At 49.9% G+C, this 17,119-nt stretch overlaps 2 long non-coding RNA genes across 2 annotated transcripts in view; both read left to right on the forward strand.

Moving 5' to 3' along the window:
* Positions 1-671: 671 nt before the first annotated feature.
* LOC109264088 (uncharacterized) overlaps positions 672-17,119 on the forward strand; it is a 32,739-nt gene continuing 16,291 nt past the window's right edge. The window contains exons 1-2 of the long non-coding RNA XR_008417299.1: positions 672-812; positions 975-1,185. This is a non-coding gene — a long non-coding RNA (uncharacterized LOC109264088). The remainder of the gene's footprint in view (positions 813-974; positions 1,186-17,119) is intronic.
* On the forward strand, positions 7,759-8,985 carry LOC128773055 (uncharacterized). Its single transcript, XR_008417310.1, has 2 exons — positions 7,759-8,001; positions 8,246-8,985. It is a non-coding gene; the product is annotated as an uncharacterized LOC128773055 (long non-coding RNA).

Genomic DNA, 17,119 nt, shown 5'->3' on the forward strand with positions numbered 1-17,119 from the left:
CTCGGAAGATGATTGAGGAGAGGAGGTAGACGGAAGGAGGGCCCGATGCAGTGTTCAGGCTGGTGGGCGTGGCCTCAGGGCCGGAAGCTGGTGCTGAGCCTCGGTGGTGACCTGTGGCCTCTGATTTGGAGGTTGCCAGGGACGCCGGCCCCGGCCCTTTGCAGCCATGAGATGCTCACTGTTTGGAGTTAAGAAATCGGGGAGGACGGGTTTGCCGTCCAGGCCGTCTCAAAAACAAGCAGCATCCGTTATCAGCTGTGGAAAGCTGGTTTTAACGTGGGGGACCATTCAAGTGGGGTACAGAGATGGAGTCTTACTTAGGAGGATAAGCCCCGTGGAGGGCCCCACAGGGTGCAGGGGGCGGAGGCTGACTGGAAAGTTCTAGCAACCTAGGTGGCACAATTGGCCTCTTTTTCTAAGTGTCTCCAAGGAAGAGGAAACATTGTGGTGTGTCACAGATTGCATTGTGTTCCCTCTGAATTCAGATGCTGGATTCCTAAGCCTCATTACCCTAGAATGTGACCATCTTTGGAAATAGGGTCCTGGCAGATGTAATCAGGTGAGATGAGGTCACACTGCAGTGGGGGAGGGGCGGGGGGGGAGGGGCGGGTCTCTCTGAGCCAATATGATTGGTGTCCTTGTACAGAGGACAAACTTGGACACATACACATGTCTGCAGACAGAGATGGGGGTGAAGCTTCCGCAAGCCAAGGGACACCAAAGATTGCCAGGAAACCACCAGAGGCTGGGAGAGAGGTATGGACCGGATGTCCCTCGCGGCCACCGAGGGAGCCAGCCTGCTCTCAAATTTGGTAAAGTTTGAGCAAGCGTTATTTTGAATTTCGTAAGCTTAGATGTGTGTCTTTAGGCGTAGTGGATGTCCGATTTAAAATCTCTGTGCGCGTCCATTGTTTCTTGGTGGCAAATTCAACATGTGTTTTGAGTAGTTAATTGTAGATTTGTCCGTATTTCAGCATCAAGTTTTGCTTTCAATGGCTCTTCCCAGTGAAAGTACACAACAGCCGTTTTTCAAGAGGCTGCCAGGGGGGAGTGTCATTCGATGTCGCCAGAGGAACCCCCACACAGAGATCTCATGAGACGGTGCACCCAGGCAGAGTGGGCCACGGCGGGCCTCCTCACTGCGGTCAGAAACCTCAAAATTGAAAATTCCCAGTACCTCTTCAGGTCAGTGTAAGCCGGTTTGGCAAACAGCCCCTTTTCTGTGAAACGTTAATGTCGTCTCTTAGATGTGGTTGTTAACACGCTAAATATAGGCTCCTTAATATTCACGCACATCTATAACAACAGGGTCCCCCTTTGTCCGTGAAACAACCTGAGATCTTTTTCTCTTTTATGGGAAGGAGGAGGAGGAGGAGGAGGGGGAGGAGGAGGAGGAGGAGGAGGAGGAGGGGAGGCAATGTGAGGGTTTTGCGTTTGGAGATGAAGGAGGATAGGGAAGCCGGAGAGTCATCTGGAGGGATTCAAGTCCTCCTTTGGTGAGGTTTGAAAGCAGCTGAAATCAAAGAGGGCGCCGTCATTACTTGTCCTGACACAGGATCAGATAAAGCCAGAACCTACCCCCTGCTTGCAGGCACCTTGCTGAAAGTCCCGAAGGTCAGTAGGGGATAATCAGGAAACGTGTTGGGGGAGCCAGCCAGTTAACCGCAGAGATTGTGATTTTGATCTGAGAAGAGAGAGGAAGGCGGAAGAGGTAGGAGGTTACAATCACTCTGGTTCCCCAAGTGTTCCTTAGACCCAGCATAAGATAAGGACGTACCGAAGACTGAAGAAATGAGCCTCCTCTATCATTCTGTGAAATAGAAGGTGACAGAGATCTGGATGGCGACGTCTGCCAAAGGGGAAGTGCGAACTTTGTTCTTTTTTTGCTGACGGTGCTGTTGTATTAATAGTAACCTAGTCATCACGGTGACAGGTCCCTCCTAAAATATCTGTGGGGAAACATCTGGAGCAGGTGGAGCCGTCACTAGGGTACCTTTCGTCGGGTAAACGAGCAAAATTGTTATGAAGGAATTTGTCTTAATTCAGGCTGCTGTAACGAAATCCTACAGACTGGGGCTTGTAAACAACAGGAATTTAATTCTCGCAGTTCTGGGGACTGGAAGCCTGAGGTCTAGGTGCTGGCCCATCCAGCGTCTGGCGAGGACACGATTCCTGGTTCACAGAACCAGATGGTGGTGTCTTCTCCCAGTGTCCTCACCAGGCGGGAGGGCCGAGGGAGGGAGCTCTCTGGGGTCTATTCTAAAGGCACTGATTCCATTCTTGAGGGCTCTGCCTCACTACCCAATCACCTCCCAAAGCTCCCATCTCCCAGGAACACCAATCACATTGAGGGTTAGGATTTCAACGCATGAATTCGGGGACGGTGCAAACATTCGGTCTGGAGCATACTGGAAAGACAAGATAACATATTGAAACACACGGGGGCCTATCATGTTCCCCGCCCCCCCCCCACCTGATTGTGGGGAAGACCATAGGAAAGGAAATTTGTGGGGTGGACCCCGAAGGGGTTGTAATTCAGAGAAGCAAATAACCTTTGAGAGGCAAGGTGGTTCTGTGGATATTCTGGAAAAAGGCTTTGAACGGTAATCCGCTGCTCTGCCCAATGCTCGAAACACTGGAAAGCAGTTCTTATTCAATGAAAATAGCCGAGACGACAATCTCCAGGACTTCCTTTTCTTACAGAAATATGGTCAAGGCACAAGTTGCAAACCAGCTTTATTACTCTATGTTTAATATCCCTTATTTGTTTAGCGATTCTTTCAAAGTCCGAATGGAAGTCCAAAGTCCACCCCCACTGCTTTTTTTTTTTTTTTTTTGGTGACTCAAATAACTTTTTTCGGGAAATTGCTTGTATAGGTTTTCAAATGTTTTGTTATGAGTTTTCCAGACCCCTCCCTAGAATGGAGCTGTTGCCCTAAAACCTGAATTTAGCTTTATATCCACTTGAGAAACTGTCTTAGCCGGGGCTCCAGGCCATCCTGCCCAATCCACGGCAACTGAAGCTTAGGGAAACTTCTGAGCCTCGCCTGGTTTTCCAGATCTTTCTCCCCAGCCCCCTCCCCGCCCCCCTGCCGACAGCTGTTGCTTGTGTATCTGCAACAGGAATATCCTCTGGGTCCGACGGTCGGTTGTGCTGGGGTACAGGGAGGGTTGCAAAATCCTGACCGAGGCCCCTTAGCTCTTTGGACCCCTGGCTCATGCACCTGTTTTCCTCCTTCCCACTGACCTTCCCACCACACAAAAACCTTAAGATCAGTCATGATAACAGGATGGTAATAATACAATAATACAGTAGGTACGGTTCCTGGACAATGTATTTATTTATTTAAATAAACAAACTAACATCTGTACAGTTCTCAGACCCTTCTGTCTCTCTCTCTCTTTTTTTTTTTTTTTTTTTTTTACTGGTTATTTATATTTGACAGAGGGGGAGACAGCACAAGCAGGGGAGGGGTGGAGAGAGAGAGAGAGAGACAGGATCTGGAGCGGACTCTGCTCCCACAGCAGCAAGCCCAATGTGGGGCTCGAACTCGTGAACTGTGAGATCATGACCTGAGCCGAAGCCAATGTTCAACCGACTGAGCCACCCAGGTGCCCCCGTGAACAATTGATCGAAATGAAAGGACAGAGCTGGGAGGAAGGAGAGGCTTATCCGTGTAAACATGAGGGGCTGGAGCCCAGGGACAACCGAAAAGTCCCACGTTACTGGAGCAACAGCCCCGGGGAAGCTCAAACCACCTGCCTGTGCGCCCGGGTGGCGGTGAGCAGAGACCCGGAGCCGATGCAAGGGGACGTTCACCGTTGTGCTGGATTGTCCCCCGTGCAGGCAAGAATGTTCAGGAAAATAAAAGCCCCCGAGATGATTTCTTACGTCTTCAATTGCTACAGTCTTCGTAAGATTGTAGAAGCATGACTTCTCTGACAAGGTCAAATTTATAAATTTCAGGGCTGGGAAAACTTAAGGATTTTTCTCAGCCTTTAAAAAAGATAGTGGTGGGGGGGGATCACGTGTCAGCGTTTGCCTTTAAAATAAAATCAAGCGTGTGGGTGTTGGAATCAAGATGCTGTTGGGCAGGCATGATTTAATAAATATTTTCACGGAACAGAGGGGGAAGAGGGTCGAAGACATTGCGTCAAGGGACGCTGACGTCCTTGACTAGAGGGATCTTATAATTTATTATAATTTATTTCCAAACGTGTTCGTCTTTTAAAAACACTTTTTTAAAGTTTATTTCTTTATTTTGAGAGAGAGAGAGAGTGAGCGAGCAGGAGAGGGACAGAGAGAGAGGGAGAGAGAGGATCCCAAGCAGTTACCACGCTGTCTGCGCAGAACCCAACGCGGGGCTTGATCTCATGACCATGAGATCATGACCTGAGCCCAAATCAGGAGTCGGACGCTTAACTGACTGAGCCACCCAGGCACCCCCCACCCCCAAAACAATTTATTCTAAAATAATTTCAGATGGATGGAAAATTTACCAAAAAAAAAGGGTATCAGGGCTCCCATACTGCCTGTTCTTGGGGCGGTAGGATGAATCACACCTATCAGGTTATACTGCCTGGAAGCAGAGAGTGTCAGCTTGTAGGGCAGAAAGAGACCTTGCAGACGGGACCCCTCTAGGACTTTGCATGGAGGGTTATCCTGCATGATCCACGTGGGTCCCTACCGGTTTTGGAAATGCCCTTATAAGAGGGAGGGCAAGGGAGATTTGACTGTAAAGAGAAGTTGACGAAAGAAGCAGGACCCTCCCTGAGTGACGTACTTTGAAGCTAGAGGAAGGGGCCATGAGCCAAGGAGAGGGCCAGGGAATCTCCCCTCCCCCTGCCGGGGCGCCCCACCCTGCCGCCCCCTGACTTCTCACCGAGACCCAACCTCACACTTGTGGCCTCCAGGACCTCAAGAGAATACATTTGTGTTGTTTCAAACCACTAAAGTTGTGCTAATTGGTCACAGCTGCAATAGGAAACGAATCAACCCAGATTCACTTATTCTTAACATGTTACCCCATTTGCTTTTCTGTTCCTTCATTCTTCCTCTTATGTGTATAGACGCTTTGTTATGGGTGGTGGTGCTGTAACCCCTGTGAATCAGGGGAGAGTAGTGACCCGGCACGTTTTCTGTAGTCGGACAGGACAAGAAGTCAGACCAGGGCTGCTCTGGGAAGATCAGCTTGGTCCACCAACACGCTTCATGATTTTCTACTGCCTTGGCCAGTGGAGACGTTGTCCTGTGCTGTCGACCTGTCCTTCCGGAAGATGCTTTCCACGCCTTCTCGTGGGCTCTGCAGGAACACATGCCTCTCGTTGGTCTGCACTGGGGAGTCCCTGCGTACCACCAGGACCTGGTGGCCCCCCTCCATCCTGACCTTGGGTCACTGTCACCTCTGGGTCTCCCTGGGCAAGCTAGCTCCTTTGGGCTGTGGACCCTCATGCACACCTGTCCCTGCCTGTCCACTTACCTGGGGAACTCGTATTCACCCAGCAGCCTTGGCCTGCCATCATCCCCCTGGGAAAGCCTTCTTCTGTACCCCAGTTTTCCACCACCGCCCCCACCCGCATACTAGTTTAGAGTTCTGATGGATACGTCCACATTACCTCGTGCTTTTCCGTGTAACACGTGTCATTATTATAAGGACTTGATCGTGTGTGTATGTAGCATGCTGGTGAGATTCAAGCACAAAAAACATCGCCTATCTCCTACACATCTGGGATGTTCCCAATTATGGAAAAAACAAGTCATTTGACTTCCTGCCTTTGGCCATGTGGGGGTGATGCAAATCCCTCCCAGCTTGGGTATGTGAGGGGGTGCCGGATCGCTGAATCATCTTTTCAGATTTCTTTTTCCTCTGTCTGAGCAAAGGCTGCGCTTCCCTTTGGCGTCTATAATGCCTGGCGAAGGAGGCAGGGGTTTTCATTAGGAGCCCACAGGCCTTTGGGAGGGAGGGGACTGAGCTCCCTGCGGTAGCCCCCATTTCAACGTGGGTGACGCCGGAGAGAGGGCGGAATGCCTGGACAAGCCTGCCGGGGGAGAGGAGAGACCGAGCTGGCATGATTTTGCAAAACTCGCAGCAACCATTTTGCCTGAAGCTGGAGCCACCTACGTGCCTAAGCATCTGGTCCTGGACCGGGTGCTTTGGGAGCGATGAGGGCGTGTGTGAGTGTGACTTAAGTAAGCGGTGCACCGGATCCTGGGTCCGCCCGCAGGCTCCCCGCTGGATCTGGTGCGTGAAAGCACCTGGGGACGCTTGTGTGCTCGACTGGGAAGGGTCAGCCCTACAGTAGGTTTGTACCCCTGTCTAGTGAAAGTAGATCACATCAGATAGCTGTGATCGCGTCTGCCCTCCACGACAGAGTGACAATATCTTGAGGGCAAGGCTGTGTCTACTTACCTGGGGCAGCTGATAGATCTCGCGCTGCCTGGGACGATGCTTTGTTGAATGAACGAATGAAATGACACCATAGTAAGAAGATCCGCTGGAGGGGCGCCCGCGTGGCTCAGTCGGTTGGGTTGGCTGTCCCACTTCGGCTCAGGTCCCGATCTCACGGTTTGTGAGCTCAAGCCCCGCATCGGGCTCTGTGCTGACAGCTCAGACTCTGCTTTAGGTCCGCTGTCCCTTCTCTGTCTGCCCCTCTCCTGCTCACACGCTCCCTCTCTCTCAAAAATAAACATTAAAAAAAAAAAAAAAAAGAATATCCTCTCCAATATCAACTTCTCCACAGACCTTCACAACTAACCTCACTCTCTCCACTTGGTTTGGTAAATGCAGGAAAGCTCTATGTTATCTACCTATCTCTGTATCTATGTGTATATATATGAGTAGTACTTGCATGTATAATATCTATTTCCAGGATCATCGTATTTTATTTTTTTGTACTTTTTTTTTTTAATGTGTATTTATTTTGAGAGAGAGGAGGGAGGGGTGGAGAGAGAGAGAGGGAGAGAGAATCCCAAGCAGGCTCTGTACTGTCAGCCCACAGCCTGACGCCGGGCTCAATCCCATGATCTGTGAGCTCATGACCTGAGCCGAAACCAAGAGTTCAACCTGTAACCACCGACTGAGCCACCCAGGCACCCCTATTTAAAAAATTTCTTTAGCGATTTCTGTATTTTCTGGGACACCTGGGTGGCTCAGTCAGTTGAGCATCCGACTTCAGCTCATATCATGATCTCACAATTTTTGAGTTCAAGCCCTGCGTCGGGCTCTGTGCTGACAGCTCGGAGCCAGGAGCCTGTTTCAGATTCTGTGTCCCCCTCTCTCTCTGCCCCTCCGCCACTAACACTGTGTCTCTGTCTCTCTCAAAAATAAATAAACATTAAAAATTTCTGTATTTGGGGCGCCTGGGTGGCTCAGTCGGTTAAGCGTCCGACTTCAGCTCAGGTCACGATCTCGCGGTCCGTGAGTTCGAGCCCCGCATCGGGCTCTGGGCTGATGGCTCAGAGCTTGGAGCCTGCTTCTGATTCTGTGTCTCCCTCTCTCTCTGCCCCTCCCCCGTTCATGCTCTGTCTCTCTCTGTCTCAAAAATAAATAAAACGTTAAAAAAAAAAATTAAAAAAAATTTCTGTATTTTCTGATTTTGGAAAAGCAATGGGCATATATTAATTCTAAAATTACTTTTTAAATTAAAATATATATATATATTTTAGAGAGAGTGTACATGAGCAGGGTGGAGGGGCAGAGGGAGAGAAACTTTTTTTTAAAGTTTGTTTATATTTATTTTGAGAGAGAGAGAGAGAGCATGTGCAAGGAAGGCCCAGAGAGACAGAGAGAGAGAGAGTCTCAACCAGGTTCCATGCTGTGAGCATAGAGCCCGATTCGGGGCTTGAACCCATGAACTGTGAGATCATGACCTGAGCCAAAGTGGGGCGCTTAACCGACTGAGCCACCCAGGTGCCCCCGGTATTATTTTAAAATTCTGCACATTATGTTTGGCTACTTTTCTTCTGTCTAATTGACCTACTATTTCTCTATCAGTTCTTTGGTGGGACCATAATGTTCTTTTTTTTTTTTTTTTTTAATTTTTTTTCAACGTTTTTTATTTATTTTTGGGACAGAGAGAGACAGAGCATGAACGGGGGAGGGGCAGAGAGAGAGGGAGACACAGAATCAGAAGCAGGCTCCAGGCTCCGAGCCATCAGCCCAGAGCCTGACGCGGGGCTCGAACTCACGGACCGCGAGATCGTGACCTGGCTGAAGTCGGATGCTTAACCGACTGCGCCACCCAGGCGCCCCCATAATGTTCTTTTTTAAAGTTGCATTACCTCACACCATTTTCAAGTGAAAAACCTGCCTCTTTTGAAGCCCCAGAACTCCCTTCCCTCCCCCAGGACAGTAGCTGTATTCTTAGTGTCCTTTAAGAAAATACCTGTAAAATCTGAAGTTCCAGAGAGTTCACCGTTCATCAACCACTGCTCTATGTCATCCCGGAAAAACGCCTACACGCTTCTCTGTACTCGAGCTGGCCTCCACGTGAGAAGACTAAACATCGTTTTCCAGGATGTAATGTGGGAGCCAGGGAAGCTCCCCCTGCACCCCAACACCTTCCCTTTAGTTGGAGAAAACATTCCTTCTACAACTGAGGGGGAGAAAAGTCCTTAGCTTAAATTCACTTTCTGCAGTCTATGCCTGGTGTGGGGTTCTGGCATTCGAATCGGTGGCAGGGGCACACTGAATGACCCTTTTGAGAACCAAATAGCAAAGTCCCCCCGGGGTAGGGAAGAAATGGGCTGATAAAGGGAAGCCGGAGGTGCCAGAGACGGAGTTCACCAAGTTCACGGTTTTGTCCGGGGCGCAGGCTGGTCCTCCTTCTCTGAATGCTTTTATAACTGTTTTTGGCTGACTTGACTTGGAAGTTTGCATAAAATAGGCTTATTTAATAGAAACCGACCTTGTTCTTTTTCCGGGCCTGCAATGGAAATTTTCAATCGGAGAAAGTCTGTTTAATAAATGCATTTTGTAAACATTACATCGAATTTGCCCAAAGTGTCTTTACTTTCATGCTGCTTTGCACAATGAGTTCCATCCGGGAAAAGCCACATTTTTCGGGGGTGGGAGTGAATTTCTTCTATTTTCTTCTCAGGACAGTCTGTGAAATCACCAATCTCCCTGGTGCTTTTGACCAGAAAAATGAAACTTCATGAGGTGATGGGGCAGTTGGGGGGCTGCTCGTGATGAATCAGCAGCAGTTTCTGCATGACCGTTCAATTTTTAATGCTGTGAACTGACTTTTTAGCCAGAGAGCACCTACTGGAAAGCACTGGACCCTGCAGTGTGTTAATTACCCAAGGTCCATGTTCCATCCCTTGCGATGAATTTCATTCTGCAGGTGTCTCTAGGAAATGAGAGAGTTGTCTGGGGGTGGGGGGGGGGGTGGGTTGCATTTCTTTAATAGGGCAAGATACATATCCGACGTGGGAAGGATCATGAGGACTGATCCAGGGGACATGGCTCTTCCAAGGAGAAACCCCAAATCAAAAAGATCCCAAAGCACTAGTTGTCGGTGGGGCTATAATGATGAGGCATTATTCTGGCTTCTAATTTGCACTGCGTGTTAGTAGAGGGATTCCTTTGGAGTCCCAGTCATTCCCAGCAAGTCTCAGGCTTAATTTGTTTTCCCAGTGGCAGGAAAATATTCACATCCATGTCCAAACTCGCAAATTGAATCCAGAAATTTACTGAAGACTGAGGAAAGTGTCCTATGGTAATAACCACTCCTCCAAACTGTGGAAAAGCCGAAAATCTCTTTAGCACGTGGAAGGCAACGGTATTGGGTTGTTGGAGGCGAGAGTTGTGTTCCTCTCCATTCCCATTTGTCTCTGTGACCTACATACAGTGTCCCCCGAAATTGTGGGGGATCCACACGGATATGAGAGCAAGCAGGGTCCCCGGCCCACCCCGGGGTTCTGGCCTGGTGCAGTCAGGTTAGCCTAAAGAGACCGAGAGGTGGGATGTTCCAGAGGGAAGAACACAGCCCCAGCTCTCTGGTATCCGTCAAGGTTGTAAGAGTGTGATTCCGTGCCCCAGGTGACAGCCAAGGATTTGCTTCTGATCCAAAGTCAGCCATCCTCAAGCTGAACAGCAATCTACAAGTTGGCCTTGCTTTAGCACTCTGACCCCAGGGGTGACTGAACACCTGACCCTTGGGGCGCCTGGGTGGCTCCCGTGGTTACGCGTCTAGCTCTTGGCTTTGGTTCAGGTCATGATCTGAGGTTGTGAGTGCGAGCCCCGCACTGGGCTCTGGGCTGACAGCGCAGAGCCTGCTTGGGATTCTCTCTCTCTGCCCCTGGCGCTCTCAAAATAACATGAAACCACCCCCCACCCCCCACCCCCCCCCAAAACACAAAAACCTGCCGCTTGTTCAAAGACTGCGAATGGAGACCCACCGAAAGGGACGCAGGAAGTTTTTGAGACGTAAGAAACACCCAGACAGCCTCAGCTTCTGTGAGTCCTGGTTATGTGGCTGCCGGATGGCTTTTCTTCAAACACATGTTTTAACCTTTCTGTGTGTTTTAACGCTCGACTGCTGCAGACCTGTCGACCTTCAGGTTGAGTGCTTGAAAGCACATGGTGGGTTAGGAATTCGGGCAGGGCTCACGAGGCTGCTCCTCGTGCCATTGGCGGGTCTCACTTTTTCCTCCGCTCAGCGGACCGTTGGGGCTGAGCTGGAAGGTCCAAACAGGCTTTCCTCACGCGGCTGGCTCCGCGGTGCCCCTTTCTCGCCACATGAGCCAGCTTGAGCTTTTCACCACTTGCTGACTTGGGAGTAGTCGGCCTTCCGGCATGGAGACGGGCTTCCAAGCAGCAGGCTGAAGAAAGCTGGAAGGCTGGCCTCGGCACAGGCACGGCACCTCTGTTGCCACATTTTGTCGCTTGCGGCACTGTCCGAGACCAGTGGGAACCCAAGGGGAGAGGGACAAGGGTTTTCCTCCGGCTTGAGGAGCAGCATATGCTCCAGAGGGGTAGAGAATGGATGGTGGCCTTCGTGGGAGACTGTCCCCTATGCACCCGCCCCCATTCATACGTTTGTGCCCTCACCCCCAAGGTGATGCTGTTTGGAGGAAGGGCCTTTGAGAGGTGAGTACCGTCAGATGAGGTTAGGAGTGCGATCCTTGTGACGCCATTAGTGGCCTTTTGAAAGGAGAAGGGACACGGGATCTCCGTCTCCCTGTCACGTGAGGCCACGGCAGCGAAGCAGCCATCTGCAAACAAGGAAGGGAGTTCGCCAGACCCTGCGTCTGCCAGCACCCGATCTCGGACTTGCAGCCTCCGGAACTCTGGGAAATAAACGGTTGTTGCTTCAGCCCCCAGACTATGGTATTTTGTGATGACAGCCCCAGTGGACCAAGACGCGACAGCAAGAGACAGAATTTAACGGAGCGAGGGGCTGGTAGGACTCCTTGCCTTTGAGGCTGAAAAGTACAACTTTCGGAGACGCGCTGAGTCATCGCTGCAGGCAGCGAATGGCACGGAGGGCGCTGCTCGGTGGGCGCGGTTCTTGGCAGTGAGGACGCCGAATGAGTAACAGGATGGAGAAGAAGGTCCTTTCTCGGAGGGACTGCATCCGACGCCTGGAAGGAGGGCACTTCTCTTCTGGGTTCCGGACCTGGCTCAGTCCGTGGAAAGTCCATATGCTTTCTCCTCCTCTCCCTTCCCTCCTGCTTCTTGCAGCCTCCTTGGATACACAGACTCGCAACACAGACAGCCTGTGCCACCCCCCGGGGTGGGGGCAGAAGACAGCTGTGACGGCATGCCTCCCCTCCCACCCCGGTCCCCTCTCTCACCCCTGGGGCTCACCTGTCACCAGCCACTTCCAGCTGCAACGTATGAAGCCTCTCGGCAGGTGGTCACTCTGGCGTTCCTGGAGGGTGAGGGCTTTCGGTGGGTTTTGTTTTTGTTTGGAGACCGGCTCCCTTCTGGTGGCCATATGTAGCCCCTCAGGCCTCCCATAAACCACCCTGGCGACAAGGCAGGGCCCTTAACATCATTCTAGTTTTTCGTAGACGCGCTAACCTGAAATTAAGATACGATTCGTTCATCTTGTTAAGAAGATGGGTCTCTCAAGTCAGGTTAATCTACTAGTGCATTTTCCGGCCATTCACATACTCAGGGAGAGCCTTTTCTGCTCCTGAACCTTCCAACATTTCAGTCTACGCCTGGGGGCCCTAATTTGGGGCAGGACTGGGTTCCTTTCACCCCTTCTATCAATCATTTTTTGCTCCCTGTGCAAACACGGCTTTGTCATTGTTCCAAAAATAGGTGCTTTCAAGGAGCCTGGTAACTGGTTGATCTTGTTCTCCTCTATGGCTGTTTTTACTTGTAGCAACAACGAGAAGACGTGACCACCATTTTTCACCGCCGTAAAACGGTTCTCTCGTGGATATAAACAACTCACCTTTTGGCCTTGTAGTTTACTCACTGGGGAGCATGATTATTTTTTTTATTGCCTTGTAAAGTAGCTTGCCTGTCACATTATAGCTTAATTGGGAACACAACATAATAAATAATTTAAAATAGGAATATTGCTGTCTGTATAGGGAGGCGAGGAAAACACAACCCAGATTAGGTCCCTCTGGTGTTGCTCAAGGGTTCTAGACCTGTGGTGTTTTAAATAAAATTTGCACCGAGAATGCTTCTGAATCTTCTCTTTCAAAATTTGTTTAATGTTTATTTATTTTTGAGAGAGAGAGAGAGAGAGAGAGAGAGAGAGAGAGAGAGACGGGGGTGGGGGGAGGTGCAGAGAGGGAGGGAGACACAGAATCCGAAGCAGGCTCCAGGCTCCGAGCTGGCAGCACAGGGCCCGACACGGGGCTCGAACCCACGGACCGCACGATCATGACCCGAGTCGAAGTTGGACATTTAACCAACTGAGCCACCCGGGCACCGCTACCTCTGGATTTTTTCTCAAGCTGTTCTCCCTCTAATTCCCCAATAAAAACAGGTCACATGGTTTTGTTTTCCCATCTGCAGATTGAGGGTTTCTTGTCATCAGATGTGTTTGGTGGAAAGGATCTTAATACCTTTCCTTTGTAGCTCCATGGGTTTGTTAATAGCACCCACATCACAGAGCCGCTGGCCATACACGAGACGGCCACACAGCCTGGCAAAAAGCAAAGATTGAACGACTATCAGGCATAAAGTCAAGGGCTTTCTTCCAAACTGGACCTTTAGATGCCAACAGAGCTGACTCTGTCCCTGAAAACATGCTCGAGATGTTGCTGTGAACATAGTTTTCAGATGTGATGAACACTTTCAACCAGTTGACTTTAAGTAAAACAGTTGTCCCCTTACTCTGAGCTCATCCCATCAGCGGAAGACCTCAAGAGCCAATACTGAGGTTTCCAGGAGAAGGAATTTTGCCTCAAGCCCACAGCACCGAGTTCCTGCCTTAACTTCGGACCTGCCAGCCTGACCTACCGACTGGAGGCTTGCCAGTACCGTGATCACGTGAGCCAATTCTTTAAAATCACTTTGTCTCCCCATACAGATATGTGTCTCGTTGCTTCTGTTTTTCTGAAGGACCCCGACTGATACACTGTGCTCTTGTGCTATTTGAATTTATCTTTAACCGCAGCCGTGTATTATTTTCATAAAAGAAACTACTGGATTTCAGGGTGTAGATAGATGTGGGGCAGACTCTTGGATGCTTCTTCATTCAACACCTGAGACGTGCAGGCATGGAGACTGTCTGCTACAGAGTCACTTCAGGAGCCCCCGGGGGGCATAAGGGTGAGGGTGTGCCAGCTTGTGGCTTCTGGACGGGCAGGTGCTAACTAGACTCGAATTCCTAAAGTGGAAGTTGGCCTCCACATAGTATCAGTTGTCAAAATGGAAAATGCTGTTTCGTGACCATTGGGAACCTATTGTGGGTAATCAGGAAATCATGGAGTTGTTTGAGGGGAATATGTGGTATTTTTGATATAAGCACTTAATCTTTTGAAGTGTGGGGATAGTTTGGGGGACAACCAAGCAAGAATTTACTTCTGAGTAGCAGAGAAAGGGGGAAATCTAGCCATTTAACTCACTGTGTAACTGTAACTGTGTAAACATAAGCCTTGTTCCTTCCTAAAAACGAGAACGTTGGAGGTAAATGATCTTGTAGATTCATTGTCCAGTTCCACAGGGTGACAGGTTCCTGAGGATGCTGTCCTGCCCCGTCGTGCTGTCTCTTACGCTCTTTGCCCGTGAGCGCACTCCCTTGACCAGCTGTGCTGAGAACCAGGCAGTGGTCCCAACCCAGGATGGCGTCACTGCTCGGCTGCAGGGCAGTTGGATGAGGTGGTTTGTCTGGAACCGATTAGAAGGTCCAGAGACGAGGTGGGAAACCAGAAGCAGCCTTGTGGTGGGGGACTCGGGAAAATGCCAAGAAGTTGGGCACAGCAAAGCAGCGATCGGGAGAGCTGCATGCGGGAGGAACGTGGATTTCGGTACATCCAATGGCGCCGTTGCCCACAACGTTGGCCTGGATCTTGATCTGATGCGAACTGATAGCTGATGCCCTTAAGTTGGAAGTCGGTGGCGAGGCGCTTTCTCCTACCCAGTCGCTGCTGTGTGTGGAGCACTCTGCACGGGTTATGGTTAATCTGGATTAGTCTTCACAACAAACCTGTGAGGTTGGCATTATTTTCCTAAGTTTATTGTATTTATTTTGAGAGAGAGGTGGGGGAGGGGCACAAAGAGAGGGAGAGAGAGAGAGAATCCCAAGCAGACTCCACCTGCCAGCACGGAGCCCAACGAGGGGCTTGAACTCCTGAACTGTGAGATCACAACCTGAGCTGAAATCAGAGTTGGATGCTTAACTGACTGAGCCCCCCCAGGCGCCCCTTATTTCCCTAATTTTTACTACACGATGATACTGAGGCTCAGATACTGAAAGAGCTTTCCTAGGATCAGAGAGCAGAGTATTCAACTGGGAAATAGTGGAGCTAACATTCTGCCTTTGGTCTTTCTGACCCCAAATCCATAGATGATCCATTACACACCTGTGCTTTGAGTGATTGGCTAAAGACTGAATGAACAAATGAATGCATATTTGACTGGCCGGTTCAATATCTTACAGCAAGAAATACCCCGTCCCTTGCATAATGCATTTAAAAATAATTTTCAGGGGCGCCTGGGTGGCTCAGTCGGTTGGGCATCCGACTTCGGCTCAGGTCACGATCTCGCAGTTGGTGAGTTTGAGCCCCGCGTCAGGCTCTGTGCGGACAGCTTGGAGCCTGGAGCCTGCTTCGGATTCTGTGTCTCCCCCTCTCTCTGCCGCTCCCCTGCTCATGCTGTCTCTATCTCCCAATAATGAATAAACAAAAAAAAGTTTAAAAAAATTTACAAGGGGCTCAATTGGTGGTTGATTTCAGCTCAGGTCACGATCCTAGAGTCGTGGGATCGAGCCCCCTGTGGGGCTCCACACAGAGCGTGGAGCCCGCTTGCGACTCTCTCTTTCTCTTTCTCCCGTGCTCTCTCAAATATAAATAAATAAATAAGTTAATTAATTAATTAAGAATAATTTTCAGAATTGCACTTATAAAGGTGGAGAGGGGCCTTTAACCAATGTGGGGCTTTGGCTTTGCAGACCCTCTGAGGGCAGGAAGAGCACAGAACCAATTCCGTCCTTTTTAGGCTAAGAATTCGGCCAAGTGGGGCTCGGGGAGCTGCTCAAGGGTGCTGGTTTCAGACGGATCACAGAGCCACCCATACATAAATGCTTGCTGCTTTAAGCTCTTTATCTTTTTCCAGCCTGGGATTTGGTGCCCAAAGTCTCCCCCTTCAACATGGAGCTGACACGCTGGGTAGATGAGATAAGTCCCATCAACTGTGTCACTGCTTCACCTCGTGGTTAGTCACGCATGCTTGTTTTTATGAATGGTGTTGAAGAAAGAATTCATGACTACGGGGCTTGACTCAGACAGGGGTCTAGATGCTGTAGTCAGAGAAGCCTCTTCCAGGGCTTTGGGAACAAAGAAAGCACCCCGTCCTCCCTACACACACACACACACACACACAGACGTTTTTCTCCCGAGAAAGCCCCTCGGAGAAACGGCGATGGCACACTGTCACAAGTCACTGCTAAGTGAGACATTTTACCTAAAACCACAGAGAAGTGTGAGGGGTGAGTTGAGCAGCCTCCACTCAGCCCTCACCCCAGCATGGATTGTCTTATCAAGTCACCGTGTCCCATCCTACAGAGACAAGGGCCAGCCAGCCTCAATGTTGTTGGGCAGGCAGAAAGCCCGGGAGCCTGGTGGGGCGCAGAGGGTGGCCCTGGGTTGGCTCCAGTGCGGGGCTCAGGAGCTGGTAGAGGAAAACCAGAGCGTGGCCAGATACTTGTGGTTTGACGGATAGGAAATATGTGCATTCGACTCTTTGGATGTTTTGGGAGGGATTGTAAAAGCAGGTAAACTGGGGCGCCTGGGTGGCTCCGTCGGTTGAGCATCTGACTTTGGCTCAGGTCACGATCTCTTAGTTCGTGAGTTCGAGCTCCGCATCGGGCTCTCTGCTGTCAGCGCCGAACCCACTTCGGATCCTCTGTCCCCCTCTCTCTGTGCCCCTCCCCCGCTCAAGCGCTCCCCCCCCCCTCAAAAATAACGAAATCATTTAAAAATTGGGCAAACCATTTTAAAGATTTGAACTTATGGGTTAGAAGTGTAAACTGATTAATGATCCCAGTTTTGAAGAATTTCAATAAAAATCATTTAGGCTTTTTTTTTTTAGTCATAGAATTATGTTTTCTGAATGAAATATGGATCAGAGAGAACGCAGAAATGGCAGCCACACACCTTCTCTCTCCCTTTGGTTTGTTCACGGGGTCGTGAACTACCCATGTACCTGGTGTGTGGCCGGAAAGTTGTTTCACTTTTCTGAGCCTCAATGCCCTCATCTATTGTTTTAAAATAAGCACATTGGATTGTACGAGCCTTCCATGACTTTCTGGGTCTGAAATTCTCTGATTTTTCCATAACTCGTTCATTTGTTTTCCCCCCCGATCCAATTTCAATCAGGAAGTGGGTAGAGAAAGGGCAGTGAGGGAGGGAAAAAAAAAAGACAACTATTGAACAAGTATCAACCAAATACCAAGCACCATAGGCTCATTATTTCATTTAATTATC

Source organism: Panthera pardus, unplaced genomic scaffold, assembly GCF_024362965.1.
Source record: "Panthera pardus isolate Hobbes unplaced genomic scaffold, ASM2436296v1 HiC_scaffold_1, whole genome shotgun sequence".
In the NCBI taxonomy this organism is placed as follows: Eukaryota; Metazoa; Chordata; class Mammalia; order Carnivora; family Felidae; genus Panthera; species Panthera pardus.